This window comes from Sebastes fasciatus, chromosome 8 (assembly GCF_043250625.1).
Source record: "Sebastes fasciatus isolate fSebFas1 chromosome 8, fSebFas1.pri, whole genome shotgun sequence".
Taxonomy (NCBI): Eukaryota; Metazoa; Chordata; class Actinopteri; order Perciformes; family Sebastidae; genus Sebastes; species Sebastes fasciatus.
In genome coordinates this window covers 8,393,061-8,416,820 of record NC_133802.1, presented here as the reverse complement: position 1 = coordinate 8,416,820, position 23,760 = coordinate 8,393,061, and positions in this window count along the sequence as shown.

Genomic DNA, 23,760 nt, shown 5'->3' with positions numbered 1-23,760 from the left:
CATCATTAGCTGCCTGTAAAGTTACACAGCTGTATACACAGAGTGGCGGAGTGGAGAATCACAGACGGAGCATTCTCTCTGTAATTCCTGGGTTCATTATTTGATCGAGCTGGCTAATTGGGCGCCGGGGTTGAATTCCTCAAAGGGGCAGAAAATATGAGCAGGCTGGACTGAATCAATGGAGGGCCACGTCTTTCAGTTCTTCTAAGGCATTAACAGATTGTGCGTGTTTTAATAAATTGTGTGTCTGGGCATGAATAAATCATCGGCCTCGGGGGACATGCCTTCAAATCAGTCAAAGAGGAATCGGGACAGAGGTGACATGGCGCTCACGGATCATGGATGCAGATGATGGGAAGCAAGAAATGTATATATGATGAAGTGATGGTGAATGTGTCTCTCTTTGTGAATGTGGATGATGGGAAATCAGATTTGATATTATATTATATACATAGTATGTCTCTAAATACCTGACGCTCATACATCCTTTCATCCCATCATCCCTTCCTCCAGCCGCTTACAGTAACAAAGCCTCCGCTCCTCCCTTTTCTCTCATAGCCAACACGGCAGTACAAGAGCCCCGTTCAGCAACTCAACTGGTCTATCCTTTCGCCCCATCTCACAGCACCATACACGCCATAAAAATACAACATTAATTTAACGGAATACACACATATAATTGTGTAATTGTAATCATGCCCTTGATGGGGCAGTGTGATATAGGCCTATTAATTTACACATTCAGCAATTTTATTGCCAGCTATCCTTTCTGCATTTGTCAGTTTAAAACTGCGTTGCTTTTAGCCTGGATTATGACTGTTACTTCTTTGCATTTGTGTAATATCATCTTATGATCCGCGCACCGAGCTCTGATTGGTCAGCAGGCGGTGCTTTTATACGAGTAGATCACTTATTTAGAACATAGCCTGCTCTGGAGCAGGTTAGGTGTGCAGCATAACTTACCATAGCGATCTGCTCCGGTAAGAAGTGAACCACCATCGTAGGACTGAAAACCCTGAAGGGTTAAACCTGAAGTTACCTCACTAATCCTGTTGTAGCCTACAGGCTTCAGGTGGAGGCAAATAAGTCTATGATTCATATGGTGGAACAAGAATGTAAAAAAAGCCTCAAAATGTTTGGATGGGGAATTAATGGGGAGCCATGTAGGAACGCTGTATCGAGTTCTCATTGTAGGTCGATGTTACCTCTGTTGCAGCATTTGTTGGAAAACACTTTCCATTTACAGAACTGTGGCTGATCTACAACATAATAAGCAATTATTTTCTATCAATTTTTCACTTAAACAGCTGATTTTGTTTTGTGATTTACCAGGAATATATACTACAACATGCAAAAACCATGCATATGTCTACAGCAATAAGAATGACATAATTAGCCAAAGCAGGGATCACATTTGTTTAGCCTGTGAATTTATCAAATATAAATGTATACAAATGTATCAATGTATGAATAATATAAGTCCACAGTCTATTGTAGACAACAACATCATCACTGGATAAAGGGATATGACCATCAACTGGTGAGCAGGGGGAGCCATTAACAACATTTTTCATAGACTTCCCCAGGGAGTCTAGAGGCGACGGACTCTGTCAACAACAGTGAATGGAGCCAGTGACACCCACATTCATGAAAACGCCTTTGTTTTTGACCTGCATGAGTCTAAAAGTTAATTTGAATTTGGGAGTTAATGTGCATTTTTCAAGCTGAGCTCATTAATTGGTCTCCATTTTGACAACCAGTGGCGCGCCTTCAACGGATTAGTGGTAGTCTGTTGTGAGAGGCAGAGCAGCAACAGTTTGGCTCAATTTTCACACCAACAACAAGCTTAATCCTTCTGTTTGCATTGTTTAGCCATATTTATTACACGACTGTGTTGAATACTAGATTCTGATTGGTCAATCACGGCGTTCTGCGATCTCTAATTTCTGACAGACCGTTGCTATGTATAACAGACCGTTGCTATGGGCGCAGCTCTGATGTCGGACTCTGGCGGACTGTTTTTGTGTCAAAATATTGATTTCTTCAGTAAGTAGCCGTGTAATAAGCGGGATAAGGTGATCGGCGCCGGGGTGCAGCATCACCCTGTTGGGGATTCTTTCACAACAATGACCGGCTCGCTGTACATTATGCCTTACTTCTTTTACTTGATATGGAATAAAATGTGGGTTGACATTTAATACGTAATTATGAAATAAGCACAATAATTAATACAAAAAAAGATTAGATATAAGTGGAAACCTCTTATAGTGATCATGTCTGTCCAGGTCAAATTGATCACTCGAAGTTATTATAAAAAAAATGTTTTCTTTTTATTTATTTCTCATGCAGATTATCATCTAATTGACATTTGTATGTTTATTACATGAATATAAAGTAATGAAATGGACAGCTTTGCTATTTTACTGAATTTTATTGACTGTTTCAAAAATACACTACAACTGTGTCAAAAACGGATTCAGCTATTTCAATGGCGGCTTTCCTGTGCACATTCGTTTTCTGTCTCCATCACTAGCAGCCATGACTATTTTCTTGTTGTTTTAGTAGACTGCACAAGTTTTGTTGCCGTATCTTATTGGCTCGTTTTTTGTCAGTTTGTCAAAAGCTTCGAGGAGACTACGTTTTTTCATTGAGAGAAAATTACTTTATTTTTCCTGTAAAGAAAAAAATAGAATTACTGTAGTTTTAAATTTCTTTCCTTATGTTGTCATAAAGACCACACTACGCCGATGCCTCGTAGACACATTCCAGATATCCACGCTAAATATCTGGACCTGTCGAGGACTCCCGCCACGACCTACAGCCAATGAGAGCGCAAAACACGAGTTGAGGGGAAACCTGGGGGAGAAGGGGTCGCCTGTAACAGTAGGAACTTACTGTATGTGTTGCATTTGCAACACAGAGCAAAGTTGTTGTTACACCTAGAGGAATAAAAACTAAAATCACAAGGGAGCCGCGCCCTAAAGCATCCCCTGCTTTATGGTCTATTTGACTCTAAATGGGACCATAATTTACTAAATGAACATCATGCTGTATTGAAGAAGACTTGAAACTAGCGATTGAGACCATAAACTCATGTTTACAATGTTTACTGAGGTAATAAATCAAGTGAGAAGTAGGCTCATTTTCTCATAGACTTCTATACAATCAGACTTCTTTTTGCAACCAGAGGAGTCACCCCCTGCTGGATATTAGAAAGAATGCAAATTTAAGGCACTTCTTCATTTGCTTCACCTCTCAGACCCGGAGGTAGCCAACTGGTGTGACTCCCTGTCGTCAGTCATGTAGTGTGAAAAACACAACAAGCTAAAGACTCCCGATTACAAGACAGCAAGTTGTGCAGTGTGAACAGTACTGAGATCACTTTGAAAATATAGTGTGAATTAACAATAAGCGGACCACTTGATTACTATAAGCAAATTATTCAAACAACATTTGTATAGGAATAATTCTCTACCAAGATTTTTGATTCATATAAGTGGTTGATCACTGTAACCGTGATCACTATAAGCGGTTTACACTGTATTACTATGCACCATAGTAATGAAGACATGATTGCAAATATTTTAGCATGAGACCTGCAGTAGAGAAATCCAGAGGAAAACAGGATTTATCTAATAATGAGTGCCACCCTATCTCCCCTCTCCCAGCCATGTGTTCCTGTGACCTCCCTCTAAGTGGCTGCAGGTGAGTGTGCACAATTACTCCCGTCTTTGCCATTTTGGGGTGAGTGGGCGGATAAACAAGCGGCGTACGGCGCAACTAATTGTTCCATTACACAAAATGGAAAGTGCAGGAGGGGTAATCAAGCAGCTTTGTTGCAAATAAAATGCCACAGAAATGTCTCTGTTCTGTCTGATCATGTTTTGAGTTTTGACGACTGAAAGCCTGCCTTCCCAGTTAAAATATGGTAAGCCCTTTTTACCGTTTAATCAGTAGCAGTTATAGCAATTGTAGATATCAACCATTGCTTTTTGACTAGTTACAATTCCAAAAACAACATATCCATAATGCAATTTTGACTAGTAGCTATAACTAATTCTAATTAAAGATATCTACAATTCATTTCTCACTAGTCAAAATGTTAATTCTTGATATCAACAATTCATTTATTACTAGTGGAAATGTTCATTGTAGATATCCATCCATCCATTATCTGTAACCGTTTATCCTGTTGAGGTCACAGGCTATAACAGGGCTGACACATAGAGACAAACAACCATTCACGCTCACATTCACACCATCGGGACATTAAGAGTCAACAATTAACCCTAACCTGCGGAGAAAACCCACGCTAACACGGGGAGAACATGCAAATTCCACAGAGAAGGGCCCCAAATCGGATTATCAACCATTGTGAGCATGGGAATGACCATCATATACTTCTATCATGATGTTCTAAGCCCTTATACACTTACAACATTTATTTTAATCAATAAATGAATGAATACATTTTTAAAATTTCTTATATATGACTAGAACAACTTGACGCACGGTGCTGAGCTGCATCTCAAATTAATCTTCATGCTCCCAGCTTTCAGATGATGTACACCACTTCTATGTGACATCTACTTTTGGCCTGCTATCTCCCCCTAAAGACCAACTGTCCCCACAGAAGATTTACATACAAATGAGTAAAGGTGATAAAATGTAGACATGTTTGACAGCTAAATACCTCTTTGAATGATAAAGTTTGATTGGGCTTCATATAGCAGTACGGTGTACAGTAGCTGTGGGCTAATTTAAAATGAAGCAACATGTTCTGTATGCATTTGATTCCAGCATTATACTTTGCATTGGTCACTTTCTCCATTTCATTCAGCTGAAAGGGCATGAAAGCAACAAATACTGGAACTACTGCTTCTCTTTCCACTCCCCTCCTATTGACTGGAGAGCTTCAGTCCCACTCTTGTGATTAGGGAGAATTACATTGGTGTATTGTCAGTGACACGAACAGGCAAAAAGGGCAAATTCACTTAATCTAAATGTATGCCACGTGAGAGGTTCAGTATTAATATTTCACATCGTACTGCATTTATTCCCTCTCTTGCCTAGCACTGGGTCTCCAGCAGTGACACTGTGTGAGATTGTTAAAGAAGGTGGTAGCGCCCCGGCACAAAGTGCTCTCTCACCTAGTCTAGCACCTCATTTATTTAATGCACACCCTTAGAAAATGTGATTACATTAGCTAGCTGTATTGCAATCATTGTACTGAGGGTGTGGAACATGGTAAGAATGAGATCCTGAGTGCAATTTGGAAATTGTGCAATCTGATAAAGGCTGTGGGGTGCCTTGTAAAAATAAATAAAGCCATGTCTCTATAACTGTTATCTTTCACTCCCTCAAAAAGTTGCATTTCCCTTGATGTTGAATAGGAGTTCAGTGTCCAGTGTTGTTCACTGATATACAGTGAACAACACTGTATATATTGTATTTAATCTCTTAAAGGTGCTAAATACGGGATTAGGAGCATTTAAGTATATTCCCTCCTGATAGCTCTCAACATGGCGACGACGAGCCGGCGGCTCCTTAGCTAACGGTGGTAACAGCGCTAACAGTGCAAACAACGGCGAAAGTGTTGACGGAGATGGGGGTGCTGGGGGGAGAACTGGAGGGTGAGTGCTACGCTTCCGTGACGACACCGCCGGTTGGGACGGCGTTATCAGCTGTATCCACCGTATGAGAGCAGTGGCTGCAAGCAGGCCAGTGGGGCATGTACGAACATGACAAAAATGCAGAGAAGCTCGGATTACAACACACACACAGAGGGAGAGCAACTTCATCCTCTGCTCAGGTAGACATTACTCCACTATTTCTTTACAAAGCAAATAGTTTTTTGATGCTATATCAATGCTCTGAATATAGTATAGAGATCCTTTAATCTATTAGGGCTGGGACAATGCATGTATCTCCTGATTCGATACTATCACAATACTTTTTTTCACACTAGACTAGAATGGGAATGTTGAATCATACACTTATAGGGGCTTTTACTTAGGAAAATATCGATATTGATAATATCAGAGATGTCCTGAAGTCAAATATTTCATTGTCAGGCATTATTTCTAAAATTTTGTTTGTTTATTTTGGAGACAGACACAGAATGGATATGATGTTACTCTGACTCCAACAATACAAGTGGTAACTTCCTTCTACCTCCCCATAGACTCAAATGAAGGAAACATATTGATTCTGACATTAAAAATCTATTTCAAAATCCTAAAAAAAAGACACAATACATAGGTGAATCAATTGTTTTTCCCATCCCTATAATCTACACATCTGAAATAAACCTAGAAGAAGCAAGCCCTCTGTACAAAAGGCTCAATGTGTAATAATGTGTGTAATATTCTCTATTATACTATAAAAAACTATTTGATTAAGGTTAGGGAAACATGGTTTGTGTTAAAACAACCACTTTGTTAAGGTTAGGTATCAATCGTGGTCATAGTCAAACCAACATTGACTTGTGGTAGGAAACCAGAACCAAACAGCTCTGAGTCAAAGTCTGATGTATTATTTACCCATCCATCCCAAGCGACAACCTCTGGTGCTGAAAAATTAAGCCAACATGGAAGTGCCAAAAACTGCAGTTCCTCAAATGGCCACTTGAAGCTGGCCTCAAAAGCGAGTCAATCCCCATAGACCTCCATGTTAAAATGCTCAACTTTACAGCACAAATAAACAGGTTTACAGCATGGAACAAAAAATGGTTTTGGTCTCACAACTGTATGGGGCAATTTTTTATATAACTCACCCATTTTAAATTAGATTAAGGCTTAAAGTTATGCATAATTACGGGCGTCGCCGCTTTGAGGGACAGGTGGGTACTACTGTCTCAGGTCGCTCGCCACTAGCTGTCTCCTTTGCTGCCTCGCAACAGCTCTTCAGAAACCTGAGACTATGTCCATATTTTATACAGTCTAAAATCCATCCACCCCGATCTCTTCCATTTGCACACTTTGGGGCTCGATGTCACACTATACCTCCTCCCTTGCTCCTGACAATTCCTACAGCTGCTAGAGGGCAAACGATTCATTTCAGGGGTATTGGCTGAATCAATTGATGCTGACGTTATTCTTGGGAGGACATGTCTCCTTGACATTGTTGTGTCTCAAAAAAAGCAAGGGTTGATGTTTCAGTGTACAAACTGCCAGCCTCTGACAGCAGAGATCTGTTGGTTATTGAATAAGGATTACATTAAGATCCATCCTCTGAGGAGCATGGTCACTTATCCTTGTTTGAGATATTATGTCATGGATGAATGAAGGATGATGGATAGATTTTTGGCCTAATTGTGGCTCTAAATTAAAGAAAAAAAAAATTCTTGCTCTATGGAACATGAATATTCATGCCACGTTTCATGTCAATCTGGAAAGTAGTTGTCCATACAATTAATCTAGATCAAAATGTTGGACAGACCAATAGACTATGTCATCTTTAGGCACTGCTGCCGACAGAAAAATACTAGCTGTTTGCTGTACCCATTCTAATACACTGCTACAGTAGGACAACAGGAAGGAGTCAGCAGACTGTGGAGACAGGAAAGAAGGTCTCCTGGCCCTTTACAAGTGCCCATTACTACTCAGTATGATGAGCACACAGAGTGAAGGGAGGAGCGATTGGGGATGTGCAGATGGAGAAAGGTTAGAGATCTTCCTTCTGGGACCACAAAACAGCAGGAGTGAAGCATTACATCTCTCTGTCTTCCCTTCCTCTCCACCAAGCTGAGACATACAGCTCAGATCATTTGACCTCCCAGCATGGGCCAAGCAGCAGCTAATTAGCAGCAGTCTGTCTGTATCTCTCTGAAATCTCCCTGATACGAGTCATAATTTGAACTAAAATGAGTCTGGAGTGATGAAACACAAAGATCAGATCATGCTTACTGTACATTAAAAAAAAAAATTCTGTACTGCTCCCTTACCTGTCTAAACCTGGGTTTTAGGACAACAAATTTGAACAGGAAGTCTGTGCTACAAGGATTGTAGAGTTTGAAGGATGTAAAGTTATAACCACTCAGGGAGGGTCTAACGAGAGACGCTATCAAATAACATTATGGGAAGTATAAGATCCGGTGTTTTTTTTTTTTTTTTTTTTCAATTTCTGATTCATACTTGGGACTAAATGTCAGGATATCTTAGCCTCAGCTGCTTCCATTATGTCAATTCTTTTTTAAAACCAGTCTCTTATGAGTCTCCCAGCTTTATGGTAATATGATACTAATAAATTACTGGTATGCCCCTTTAATAAGATGTGTAAAGGCCAATGACAACTAAATTCAGCTGGGAAGTGTTCTATGGCCTTTGCATATGCTTGGAACAAATATATAGCTGGTTCATTTAATATGTTCTGTGGCCTCCTGACCACTCTTGCATAACTTCCCGATTTTCCCGCGAGAATCCCATTTCTCATTGCCCTCTCCCGGTCACAACTCTCCCACATTTTTCCCGATAAATTTTAACACCTTTTTTTGTTTTCCTTTTCGTTATCACAGCCTGTTTCTGGCACTGTGCAGCGTGTATACGCCCTACAACTCTAAAGTATACAGTTTCCACCTGGACATCAATACAGCTACACCAAATGTTGTTTCCTGGCATGCACATGATGCAGAAAGAGAGAGCTGCTGGCGCCTCGTCCCCCCTCAGTGAGCGAGAGACGGAGAGAGAAATGGAGAGTACTAAGAAGAGAATGAAATACTCAAGAACATTTCAGACGTCCTGGAAAGAAAAAAAATCCTGTTTCTTATTGAAAGTTTTAAAGGAAAGGGGCATGCATTTTGTAAAATATGCTGCGTGGCTGACAAACATCAGAAGGTGACGACAGTGCATCAGGGACCAGCAAAGCATCTGCATAGGCCTGCTTGGAAAAGGGAGACCTCATGCAGTGGTATATGATGAGACTAAGATGGCGTTGTTAGTGGCCAAACAGAACATCCCCTTAACCTTCAGTGATGAAATAAATACTGTAAGTCAGTGAAAGACATGTTTCTGGACTCAGAAATTGCCAAGCAATACTCATGTGCGAGAACAAAGTCAACTTAAATAGTGAAAGGTAAGCCTAAACTTATACCACTTCCCCACATTTTTTTCCAAGAGCAGCCTAGCTAACGTACCCTTCCTCCGTTCATGTGATTGAGACCCAGACCGTGACGACAGCGCAAGCCGTGACGACGGCGTGACGTTGGGACCCTGTGACCGAGTCACAGGGTCCAGACCGAGTACTTTTCCAGACAGAAGTCGAGCCATTTTGGCATCATGCGCAAGTCCCCAGGAAGTGCGCCGGTCGGCGATTCGGACTTTTGTAGTGGCCAAACAGCGGTACTGCAACTTCCGTGTCAGTCACTGCTGTTGGGCCCAAAAATACTTTTTCCCACAGACTTACATTGGGAAAAAGACATCTGTAACTCAGCGGATACATTTTTTTGAGGTGAATCAACTTCCCAGTACGAACACTCTAATAGCCCTTATTTAAAAAATTTAGTTTTTAAAGTTGTAAAATGCACTAATAGCTGAATACAGAGTTATTTCCCTTCCTCCGTTCATGTGAGTGAGACCCAGACCGAGGCTGGAGCGCAAGCCGTGACGAAGGCGTGACGTTGGGACCCCATGACCGAGTCATGTGACTGAGCAGACGCTACTGTGCATGTCCCAGTTGCCCAAGATCCGCCAAGATCCGGGTACTTTTCTAGACGGAAGTCGAGCCATTTAGGCTTCATGCGCCAATGAGCATCTTTCATAGGAATGAACGGGACCCGCCTCCAACGCTGTATCCAGTTCTCTTAATACATCCATGCTCTAACCCCCCCACGATGTCCACAACCACGTCACACCCACAGGCTGCCCTTTCCCCTCTGCCCTGCAGGTGTCGCTGTTGAAGCATTTTAATCAGGATTTGAATAATAGATTTTTTTCCAAAGAAGAGAGAAAAAATATTTTATAAATGATACTGAGATTTGGTAATGGTTTATTTCAACCAATTACTCTTGTTTTTATATTTTGATCTCCCTTTTGCCTCTAAAAAAACAAAACAGAGGAGGAGTAACCTCCTCTCCTCTGCCTGTATGGAATAGCCTCCACTGTGTTGGGATAATAGCATGAGGGACAGAAAAGAAAGATGTGAAAACAGAGTCAAATGAACAGGTAAAGTCAGTCACACCGGGGTGTAAAAGAGCAGGAACATTATGTATTTATGGAAAGATCAAATGCCCATATTAGCGTCTGTAATATAGAGCCCCACTCTGAGCTCAAATTGCAGAATATTAGCTTTGATTATGCACCGTATCACAAGCGACTCATCATCTCACGAGGGGGTGCGCTCGTGACAAAAATTGATTGGCTTTATTGACCCAGAAATCGGGATTAAATAATAGGAAAAAAAGCTTTTACAATCCAATATTACTCATGTCTGCATGTCACCCACTCATAATAAAACCAGCCAAAGACGACACATTAAGCTGCAGGGAAGGAAAAAAATTAAAACCAACAAGAGAACACTCGCCCACCACCAATTTTCGGTTGTCATGCTTGCAGTTCTTTGATGTCTCAAGTTTGGCAAATAAACACTCTTTTAAATGATTTGTGTCTGCGGCATGAAGAAAAGGGTTTGAAGAGTCTACCACACTGTGTGGGCTGCTGCTGCCCATCTCTGCAGCTGAATGTTCTGTTAAAGCTCTGTGCTTGTGCCTTCAACTGAGATTTATTCAAAAAATCCCGTTGACCTGACATGAAACGGGCTTTAAACATTTCCATATGTTTGCTTCAACGTATCCGCAATGATTCATATGATATCTTACGTGAAACTTTTCCTCATTTTTTGCCGTTCTCATACGAATGTCCAGTGTCAATTTCCGCTCGTTGCATGTGTTGCACACTTGGACACAAAGTGACTTCCAGGCGTGCATGAGTTTAAAATAAATCTTTACTTCTTCTCTGGAAACACAGAAACACAGCACATTAGCATTGCGCGGCTACATTCTGCCGATACGTCTGCTGAATGACGCATACCATAAACATTCACATTGGCTATGAACACACAATAAACATAACATGTCTGCTTCCTGTATAATCTTCAAAACACATTCACACTGACCATGTTCTGTACACTCACAACTCATATCCTAGCAGGCCCCTGTTGGCTACACTATAAATGTCCTCATTAGCAAACGGCTAACACTTTTACACACAACATACTTCTCACAGCTTGCAACACTCCGTTATAAACCTCATGTTTACATTACCGCTGGTCCCTTATTCATACACATTCTTTATACATCTGTGTCGCTACTTTTATACATCTTTTAACTACTTTAGCTCACCTGGAAACACAGAAACACAGCACATTAGCATTGCGCGGCTACATTCTGCCGATACGTCTGCTGAATGACGCTTTCGCGCTCCTGCATCTCACCCAAGGACCCCTTAGCTGCCCGAAGTGCCTGTATGACTTTTACTCTTTATAACCACAGATAATCCTACCAGAATATTAGTTGCCAGTGCACATACACATATCAGATTAAAAATAAAACAATACATAACATATTCATGAGAATGAAAATAAAACAATACATAATATATACATGAGAATGAGAATGGGGGGTGTCCAGTGTCCATCACTATGTCTAACATTACTGTGGGTCCCACACTTGCATACAGTCTTTCCAAAATAAACTTACGGCTTCATGGGAAACAACTTGGTTGGATTTAGGAAAAGATTGTGGTTTGGGTTAAAGTGGCGTTACTTAAGTATGGAAGTTACATGACAAATAAATCAATGTTCAATGAACAATGATCTCCTGGTGAAAATCCAGTGTTTTGGGACCCACCCATTACTTTTCATAGGTATAGCTATACGAAAAGTGTATGAGAACAGCCTGGTTTGCTACTCCAAGTTAACAATATACGTTTTTCAGTAGAGTCTAACTCCAGGTCCCTGCTGTATGTTTCATAACTATTTCACTTAGGAGCTTCCAATTTGGTATGATGGTTGACAGTGGGGTATAGTTGTGTTTTTGGGGGTTAGAAGTCCAGGGTGCCCAAAATCTTTTAAATTTGGGCCCAAAACTGTGATTTTTTTCGACTTCAATTTTGTTTTGAGTAAAACTTGTTCCATTAGTTCCAAAAGGGCAAAACCTTTTGCCCTACTTTAGTAGGGGTCAAGCAGTGAGCGGAGGTATGTGAGCCATGCTCACTTTTGCCTTGTTAATGTAATGATGAATAATATCAACCTTGTTGTGTCTTCTTATTGACAGAAGAAGAACCCAACAGGATAACTGTTTGTGGTCTTTTTATATAGCCTACTTATAATAACATGGGAGCTGTCTGGCCACACTGAATCCATTAAATATGAACTTCTGTTACGTCATGTAAACAAACCACGTACCTATCAGCTGTGCGCTGGAGATCAGACTGGAACCGGAGACGTAGCCATTAAAAGAAAGAAAAAGGTGATACTTGCTATCTTCCTACGTTTGTTGCCTACAAGTATAAAACTTTCAGGTGATCTCCCTCCAGCCAGCTGCCTCTTATTTAGGTTTTTGTTGTGAAATGAGTAGGTATCGTCGGCCTGTAAATAACTCCTCATGTCAACTTTACAAATCAACCGTTCCTCGTCCATTACGTCGCTTTCAACGCGAGCAAAACAGACCCCTGCAAGGCTCATCTCTGATTTACTGTCGGATTTTATGGTTTGTGTGAGTTTGGTTTCTATGGTAATTCTCGCAGTATTCCATCACTCATTGGGCATATTAGTCGGGATATAAAAATGCACCTGCTGGTGCCTGATTATTAATTTTTGTGTAAACAAAGCCTCTGTTGTACACAACACATTTCCTCTACATTTTTTTTGTGAATCCCCAACCTTAAAGTTCAAACTGCGCCTGTGGTGGCAGGCAGTGAAAAAAGGTAATTTCAGACCCTGGTTGTATGTGTAGGCTGTAGAGTAACATTCCCATTGTAGTTTATTTTTCAGTATCTGTTTAGCACTGTTTATTTCCTGTAATTGTGGATAGTTGTTTAGTAAACTAATGACGGCCAGCCAATAGCTATTTACGAAACATAGAAACATGTATCTTGCTTCATTAATCACTGATTGCGTGGAAATGTCAGAAGTGTTTTCTAAATATATATTTATAAGTATGTGTGTATGTGTTTGTGTGTGTATATACTGTATGTATATATGTACATATGTATTTATAGATGTACAGTATATTATGCATTATATATTTGTTTTATCACCTTGTTTTACCACTTTACTATATTCCTATTACATTTTTATCGATGTTTTTAGCTGTATTTTATATTTTTCTTAATTTATCTTGCTTTTTTATGTTGTGAAGCACTTTGTATCATCTGTTTTGATAGGTGCTAAATGAATAAATGCATTATTACATTTTTTATTATTATTAGTGTTTATTATTATTTTATTATTTATTATTTTCTTCACCAGATATTACTGTTTTTTTATATTAACCTAATGAGAAAAAACCTCACAGCACGTTAAACTTTTTGTTTACATTTGGATCACTGATTGTTCCTTTAACCTGACATGAGGGACTATATGAAGACGTGGAGGCCACCATTCAGCCTGCACAGCTCATTCAGGATGTGTCTGGGCACCTCTCTGTCTGACCAACAAGGACGCAGCGATATTTAATTAAATCAGCCATGAATTTACTACAGCGTATGCAAGGTCTCTACTTCATCGGCCATCTGAAGAGTTGTAAAACCCAGGCAGGGGAGAGGGCAGGAGCGTGGAGGTAACCGCACTGGGGCTGCAAAGTGTCTTAAGTGGTAGAAAAAAATCCCATGGCCCATTAATTTTCAAATTAAGCACTGCCTGCCAGCACCCATTTTGTCCTTTGTCATAAAGGGACTGATGTGGAGGTTACTGCCGCCTGTCTTTATGTGTCCGAACCTTTAGGGGTTGTCTCAATCTGCTCCCTCAGGCTGCTTTTGTCTCTGTGTGTCCTGGTGCTCCAGCCAATTAGCATGCCATGTTAGCAAGTATGCACCATGCAGGGCTGAATATGCCCAAACCTGCCTCTTCGATTTCTGTAATTGCACTGTGGCCTCATTATCTCATCTCGCTAACCGAGTGCATGTGCAAAAGGCCGTGTGGAAGAGTGTGTGTGTGTGTGTGCATGCGGAGTTCATGCTTGTTTTTGCTTATGCTGTACATTCAATTACATCAGCTGGTGAAGTCACTGCTGCTGCTCTGCAGGGAGGACAGCTTCCCGAAAAGTACTCTGACCTTCCATCCAGTAAAAACGGAGAGTTACTTTGCAGCACTGAGTGCAAACTGGCTGGCAGCAGTGTGGTTATGATTAATTTTGGATGCAGAGAGGTGGGCAAATGGCACTGATTGTCTCTTAGCGGTTCATTAAGCAGCAATAAGGTCGAGCATTAGCCCCCAGCCATATGATATTCATGGCTGCTGATACACTTAGCCCAGCATCTGCTTCTGCTGCTCATGTCAGGTTCGATCTTTAAACAAGCCAAATCAATATGCCAAAGATAATCACATAGCACTAGAATCATTGTCTGACAGCAGGCTGAGAGAATACCTGACGCTGTGTGGGCCTTACACACAAAGAGGCCAGTCCAAGGATAACTGTGGGTAAATGTTAGGTGTGTGTATATATTTTATATATATAGCTGTTGTGACTTGTTTACTTCTTGGTGAGAGGCTGATTTCCCTCCTATCCCAAAGAAGTTAATTAATGTCTAACCCAATGTTTAAAAGTGAAAGTAGCATATGATTTATGATTTACCCTCCTCCCACTGGGATCCAGACAAGGGAGAGTCTACCAGTAGGACTCCAAACAAGGCGACATATGGAGGACTGAATATTAATTTGGTATATCTCACCAGTGTTTTCTTCTAAATATTTGTATATGTATTTTTGATATCCTCCAGCCTTTCAGCACTGACAGACGTTTTTTTTTTGTTTTGCTGTCCTTGACATGATAACATGTGCTGATGTATACAAGCAACAAATCAAAAGGTGATTGGAGGTGGCCATGTTAGGACAAAAAAAAGGACAAAAGCATTCATCCTTGAATCCATTATCAAGTGCAGGGCCCTTTCACCTCATTTACTCTGAAATTGAATCCTAAACTCTGATGGGAGGAAATGTGCTCTTGAAGCAGAGGGGAAAAAAAAGAGAAGTGAGACAGAGACGTGGAGGGAGAGAACACACTCCATTAAATCAATTAAGTCTGCATGCTGCTGCAGGAGCCTGGGCAGGAGGATAATTACTTAGGGAGAGTGATCAGAGACTAATCTAATGATGATGCCCTTTGCTACCCACTACCAGACTTGATGAAGCAGCACTCCTGCGGGACGAGGCTCTGGCTGTGAAATTGAGGAAACACATACACATGTTGGGCTGGTAAGCTCTTTCACTACATATTTTATAACAATTTTTTCATGGCATACTCTACTTTGACACTCTTTTGACATTTTTATGACATACTATATTTAGACATATGACAGTATTTTATGGCATACTATACTCTTACATATGTTTTTACACTTTTTAATGAAATACTATATTATCATGTTTTTTATGGCATATACTATATTATTTATGACAACCTATACTATGACATTTTTATGAAGTTTTCATGACATACTATACTATGACATTTATAATTACTTTTTATGAAATACTATATTTTTTTATGGCATACTGCACTGTGACATTTATATGGCATACCATACTATGACATTTTTTATGGCATACTATACTATGATATTTTTTATGATATACTATACTATGATATTTTTATGATATACTATCCTATCTATTTTTATGGCATACTATACTATGATATTTTCTATGACATGCTATACTATGATATTTTATATGACATACTGTACTATGATATTATTTATGACATACTATACTATGATATTATTTATGACATACTATACTATGATATTTTATATGACATACTGTACTATGATATTTTTTATGACATACTATACTATGATATTTTTTATGACATACTATCCTATCTATTTTCTATGACATACTATACTATGATATTTTTTATGACATACTATCCTATCTATTTTCTATGACATACTATGATTTTTTTTATGATATGCTATACTATGACATTTTTTTGGTTGTCCGTCCGTCCGACCCATTCTCGTGAACGCGATGCCACGGGAATTTCTACAAATTTAGCACAAATGTCCCACTTGGACTCAAGGATGAACTGATTAGATTTACATTTTGTCAGAAAGGTGATGCAATTCAGAATGAGCACATGTTGACCAGCACTTAAACAGAGCATTTTATCTTCTGTAAAGACAAAGCAAGGAAGGAACTTTTTGATGCACTAAATTCCTCTATGAAGCTGTCTGTCTCTCTAGATTGACTTTGCCTGCCTGTGAGCTGCCTTGTTGTTTATTCTCTTATGTCTGGTGGATGATTAATATGCCATCTCTCTTCTCTCTTCTGTTAGTCCACTTCTCCTTTCTTTCTTTCTTTCTGTTTCAGCCAGCATGGAGAAGGCAAGGATTATCCCCCCCAGTGGATTTCCACTTGACAGAGAGAGGGGTGCTTTTTGAACTTTCACTGACTGAAGCCTCTTCTTACTCCCAAGCTGTTCATGAGGCACGAGTGGCTCAGACATATGAAGTGAGCTGCAAAGAGGGTGATGTCAGAGATAGAGAAAGACATGGGGGGAGAGAAGGCTCGGTGAGCGAGGCAGGAGATAAACAAGACGAGGGCCTCTGCTTTGGAGGCAGTGAGCTGCTCCACTGACTCAAATCTGTGAGGTTTGATGAAAATGAAATGGGAGATACTGTAGGTATTTACTCCATGTCTACCTTGCTATTCATGACATTTCCAGAAAAGACCTAGCGCTTCATTCACAGTAGACCTCAGTAGCGGTGGCAAGTGGAATTATAGAAGTAGATCAGATCTAATTCTATGATGGAAGTGAGTGCATCGTCTGCAAACAGTGCATAGTAATTAGTTTTTCTGTTTGAGTAGACTTTGCTCACATTTGCAATGAAAGCAAGAGGCCATAAGACCACAAGGCAGTCAAGATACATTAAACTTCAGGGGGACAGAGACAGAAATCAGAAGGGCTTACATGCAAATCTGTGTCAATAGTTTTGTCTGTATGAAATCTAAAATGTATTGTTTCAGTTTCAGGTTTTATTTTCAGTTCCAAATCTTTGTTTTCTTCAGCTGTCATGAATCTCATATCTGATCATACTTGGATTCTTGGAGTTAACATCAGTATACCTTGGGGTTTTATCTTAGTTTTAATTTATCATATAGTAACACATAAGTTCTGTGTATGTTGTTGTGATGAGTTAAAGCTTCAGTGGGCAGAAAGGTTTTGGCATCTCTGGGTAAAAAATCCCTAATAACCTTTCAGCATATTGTAATCCAAGCCTAAGAGAGACTTCTGCTCCTCCTCATGGCTCTGTTTTCAGGCTTTAAAAAATCTAGCGCAAGACTTTGACCATTCACAGGCCACTTCAGAGAGAAAGTGTTCCTATTGGCTGTGCTCCGGTCATGAGAGCGGTGCTTGGTATTCCCCAAGATATTTCAATATGGTTGCCGGGTCACAAACTTTCTCATTTTACAGCTAGCCCATGAAGGGAGACTTTGACCAATCGCAGGTAATTTCAGAGAGAGAGCATTCCTATTGAGCGTTCCTATTGGCTGTGTTCAGGTTGGTGGGCGGTGCTTGGTGTTTCCTCAACAGATCTGTTTAAATTCTACAATTTTATGATTTTAAGTGCTGTGTTTTCGTGATTTATGTCACAGATTTTAGTGTTTTTTTCTATTTGATACACATGCCACTTCCATCTACGTGCTGAAAATATGGCCATCGCCCTTTTTAACTGCTGATTCGGACCAGGATACCATCTACCGCTGGCGAAAAGGTGCCACAGCCAAGCTCTATACCACTTGACCATTGCAACAGGCTCAGACCGTTACTGTTCTGTGAGGCTCGACAAATTTAGCCTCTACTTGTCTCCCAAATAGAGATCTATTAAAAGACACAAGAAGCTAAACCTCCTGCTTTTGGGAATGTTAAGGATTGTCTTTTCTTTCTCTACACCTCTGCTTTAGTTGCTGTCTTTATTTATTCACTGCATGTGTGTGTCTGAGTGTGTGTGTGTATGGGGGTGGGTGCCATCATCAGCGTTATTTGTGTGGGTACATCTGTGAAACACTAATGAGGATTGGTATCTCTGAGTGTGTATCATGTAGTTTGTTCCTTCCAGCCAAGCAAACAAAGATTTTCATTTTTATCTTTTATTTCCTCGTATGTCCTCCCTCTTTCCTCTGGCAATAAGCTGTACGACTACTTATAACCTGATAAATACACACAAGATCAAGTCGAGTCAAATTAATTTCTATAGCAACATGAGCTGACCAAAGTGCTTTACAAACATAGGCACTGCATTGCATTTTTATCACTTGTCCCACGTTCCACATATTGAGACGATGTCCCACATTTCCATTGGCTCTAGTTTTCAAAAGTCAAACCACTGCAGGACAGACGCTACGCCCAAAAGAGAGAATTGCGGGAATTCGCAAAGTCACAAGCTATGCAGATTTAGGCGGAATATGATGGAAACTACCACAAAGAAAAGGAAGAGAAGCCACAACAAAAACTGTGAAACTACTGATAAGTATTTATAAAATGATGGAAGGCGATTCTCAGAGGTTTTTTTTGTGAAATTTGCAAGTTATTTTTCAATTTCACTCAGGGGGAATATGACATGAAGCGACACAGAGAGAACCACCTCAGTTTTCAGTTCCTTTAGCATTAAGAGGTTTTGAGAAATCCAGTCTTTAATGTCCTGGAAACAGTGGAATAGAAGCAGCAAAGACCGAGGGCTGTATAGATGGGTATTGTCCGCAAAACAATGGAAGGAGATGCCATTCTTCCCAATGAGGGGACCCATTGGGAGCATATATAGAGAGAAAAGAAGAGGCTCAAGAACAGAGCTCTGAGGGACACCGTAAGTAACGGAGGCCGAGGAGGAAAAAACATTCCCTACACAAACAGAGGAATATATATTTTTCCAGATTTAAAGGGAACTTAACTCAGACTTAAACCATTTTAGGGCTGTTCCCTGGATCCCAGAACCCGTTGTTCAAGTCTGTGTGTATATCAGTGTGTGTGTACGTGTTTGAATTTTACAAGTATGGTTGCTATTATACTTAAAAATGAAAAGAGTAACAGAAAAGTTTTTCACTCACAGTTTGCATCAATTATCATATACCCTTCAAAACACACACACGCACACGCACACGCACACGCACACGCACACGCACACACACACACACTGCTACTACAGTATAATCATTAACATTCCCAACAGCGGGCGGTCAAGTCTTTTTGAACATGAAGCCCAGGAGTGAGAGAGAGAAGGAGCCTCTTGTGTCTTTAATGGACCTCAATGAAATATTGAACAGGCTGTGATCCTGAGCGCGCGCTGACGGCAAGGAGCAGGAGGAGGAAGAAGGGGAGGCTGAGGAGGAGGAGGGCTGGGAGTGTTGAGGTTAAATTATCATTAACCCACCAGCCTGTATGTACAGTAGAATTTAAAAGACATTAATGACACTGATCAAGCAGCCCCTGCAAGCTCTCAGCATGCTGCTGTTGCTGCAGCTCACCTCTGCTAGGAAGAGTCTTCTACCGTCTGCCACTTCTCTCACTTACCTCATGTTTAGATACAACCTGCAAACATTTCTTTATAAGGCCATATTATACAAACGGCCTCCTTATTTATGTTCTCCACTCTCTACGTCTCTACTGACTGATCAGTCGCTGCAACCTTCGCACACATTTCATTCCTCAAACCTGCACTGTTTTGGTGAAAGGGCTTTTAAAGTCTTTGCACCCTCATCTCGGTGTGAGCTACAGAAGCTAGATTATGCTTATGCTTATTATGATTATGCTAGAAGCATGGACGATTTTAAAAACAGGATTAAGGACTATTCGACCACTGAATGTCCATGTCCTCTTACATTGTTTGATGTAATTTGTTGTTTGTTTTAAAGCTAGGGTGGATAATGTATTTTAGAAACCTTTTTTGTTGTATTTGTTGGAATTCTCATTACATCCCGACAGCGATCAATAAATCAAATAATCTGACCAAAACAAGAAAGAAATGTTGGTTTCTGTGGCTGTCGCAGGACTGTAATAAGCTCGGCCATTCAGGCCAAATGAAATGATTGGACAGGCTACCTGCCTGTCTTCCTGCCTGCCTGCCTGCGCGCACCTGCTCGTGCACTCATTGCGCGTCACCAGAGTCTTCCACAAACTGCTAGCTTGACAGCTGTGAGCATTAACAATAGTCATGTTGGTTGTTTACGTTCATTAGCCTATGATTTGTTACGTTATAATTAGGGCAGTCAAAGTTAACGAGATAATGACGTGTCATTTAAACGGAAAAAAAATCTTCAACGCATTAACTTAACTGCTATATCGGCGGATGTGGCGGGTTCAGTTTTAAAGCTACAGTGAAGATGTAGGGACGGACTGTCTTGTTGCCGACTTCGCGACTTTCTCGCTAGATTTAGGGACTTTTGGAGCTCGTGCTGCTAGCTACTTTCATTGGAAAAGAGATGGCAACACTGGGATGGGTTTTTCGGTTGGATACTTTCAAAATCTAAAATACACTTGCTGGTTTCTCCAATGTTTTCATCCCAACTTTAAGTCTGTTGCTTGTGTGTTATATGTGACATTTCTTATGTTGTTTTGAACTTTTTGCTGTTGTTTGTGCTTTTATGAGAAATATTTTATGCTGCCGTCTTGGCCAAAAGTCCCTCGAAAAAGAGATTCTAAATCTCAATTCAAGGTACAAGGTTCAAGGTTTATTTATTGTCATTGTACAACACAGGCTTGCGCAACGCAGTGCAGTTGTAGTCCCTTTATGCTACAGAAGAAAAACAAAAAAAAAGCAAAACTATTTTTAATGGTGGAGTTGAGGAGTCTCACAGCCCGAGGAAAGACGCTGCTCTGTAGTCTGCTGGTACGGCGGTGGATATTTCTGTATCTCTTGCCAGACGCAGCAGGGTGAACAGGATGTGGTTGGGGTGGATATTGTCTTTTAATGTCCTATGGGCTCTTTGCCGGCACCTCTTGTATCACTGATGCTCGTTAGATGGTACCAGTTAGATCGTACCAATGATGTTATGGGTGGTTTGAGCCGTGCACATCCCATGTTAGTTTGTCAATGTTTTAATGTTTTAACTCTTTTAAAAGTGGCTCAACAGATCATAACTATTGTTCATTTTGTGATGACAGCACCTAATTTGGCAGATGTGTTGATAGATAGATTGGGAACAAAACTGGTTATTTGGCCATCACACCCTGGTGGCCTTGGCAGCCATTTTTCAAAATGTCCATCAGCGGTTGGTCAAACTGTCCTATCCCATTGGACCCACATGCGATAATGGAAATAATCTAAACCCTAGTATTCCTGAGAACGGTGACACAATCTGTCCACAGACAATCACACACAGACTCACAAGCTGATTTCACCAGTCGTGGCTGGTAATGATTAATTTATAGCGACTAATGAAACAGACTGTACAAAGTGCTTCACAATTAAGCATAACATCAACAGCTCTTCAACAGGGGAAATGTAAATAAAAATAATGATGAAATGCATCACTCATAAATGATTAAAAATTAAGTTTATAAATCCTTTGATTGAAATTGACTGCAAAATGAATCATATAATCAGTGAAACTGGCAAACAACCTAAACAATGTTTTATTCTAAAGTAACATCTCTCATCTTATATTTCATGTCCATCTTATCATATCAGCCACAGTTATCGCTAGAAAACCAAGTGTACTCCTGGTCTAAAGCATGCATGAGGGGTGCACATTTTCACCCTACATTCTTCTTTTATGAACACCAGTTTATATGTGGGAAATTCATGCTTTTTTGTGCACATTGTTTAGACATCTCACTCTCAGAAAGATAGCAAATAAGATTATTTCCCAAAATGTTGAACTCTCAAGTTCATTATTTGAAAAGTTAGTGCTGGGAGAATTGGATAAAGATTTTGGATGACATATGATAAAGGTCCCAGGTTGGATAAGAAAACCCATGTTGCCATTAGGCCACCATGCTAAAGAAATATCTCCTGAGTTCTAATAATGTCTTTTCCCAGTTCTGTCTGTAGCTGAAATTGTTTTGAAAATGCTTTTATGCTGTTTGGATACTGTCCTCATCTCCCACTAACTGTTCACAAACCAGCCCACTGGCTCTGAACTCCACAAGGAGCTGTGATATCCCTGCGCTGCAAGGCCTTACCCTCCTAGACTAATTGAGATGTCTGCAAATCCTGATAGAGTTGCATCGTCTTCCCAAAACTCATGGGATCCTTGAGGGGAATCCTATAAGTGTATTACAGCAACCAAGCAGCCTTTTAAGTTGCACACTAACAGAGTCAGTGGCACTCTAGGCATTTTTTTTTTTTTTTCTGATTTTCATAGCAGCCAGCCGCAGGCTCTCACGGCAATTGGCCCACTAAAATGATCTGGTATCCCTGAAATAAGCCCCTCAGGGAGAGAGGGAAGGAAGAGAGAGCAAGAGGCAAATGATGACAAAAAAAGAGGATATAAAGAGTTCAAGACAGACTGTACACAGGCATTTGTCTGGCAAAGCTGTCCTTTAAATAATGTGTTTATACAGTACTGGCCAGTCAGGTTGTCCACCTCTGAGGTTGCTCTCTTCTACAGCTAAGCTATATTGTAAAATATTATATTATATTTGAAACTTTGAAGTAGCCTACGTCCACACTGGCACACACAGAGGGATGATGAGAGGAAACGCCACAGAGTGTGCACCGTGATTTCTCTGGTCACGGCAGTCACGCCAATGACCGGAGGAGCACTGAGAGCGCGCTGCAGGTTGAGCTATACAGAATGCCTGAGAGCTTTACTTCATCTTTATGTCCCATTAGATTTTGAATTGTCACTTGCCGCCTGAATTTTGTGTTTTCCTTAAAACAATAAAAACATTGTTATAGTGCCGACACTGTATTCAAGCGAGGAGGGGGAGAGCTAATGCGTCCCTGTGGGTGTAACAATTGGAGTGTACGCGTGTTGTGGAGCTGCCTATAGATGTATCTTACTGTCCGAATAATGCGCTCTTTAAATAGCAGGAAAATACGGCTCAGACTTTAGACCAGGTTTTTATTGGTCAATGGCGCAATCGCTTTTTGCTGCCTCAAGTTAGCAATGCGCCAACAAAGCACCTGAATACTCCTCATTTTAAGACCAACACGCCCATGGGCGCACAAATTGGCGCAAGTACATTTGCTACTTATTCAATGTGGGCGCTGGGCCGGTTGTAAGATAGGGCCCTTTGAGTTAAAAAAGTAAGATATTGTTCCCAAAGTAAATTATCGTGCCTTACGTTGGTCCGTGATGGTTACGGTATTTTCCTGAATTTGCCACTAGAAACGTGTGACGCCTTTTCAGCAGTTGAAAAAAAACCTGCAGCAACTGTAAACAGTGTTAATCTCACCGTTATAATAACATGATACAAGAGAAGAGAGAGTGTTGTAGAACAGCCTGTAAAATTCTTTTTTTTAAGCAAAAATAAAAACGACGACTACAGATTTCACTGTAGTGTATATTTATGTATATTTTTTTGAAAATCTCATTTCGCCATATGTTTCCGGCACATTGATTCACTGGGATCACCAACCTGCAAGTTGCTCTTTAAAGAAA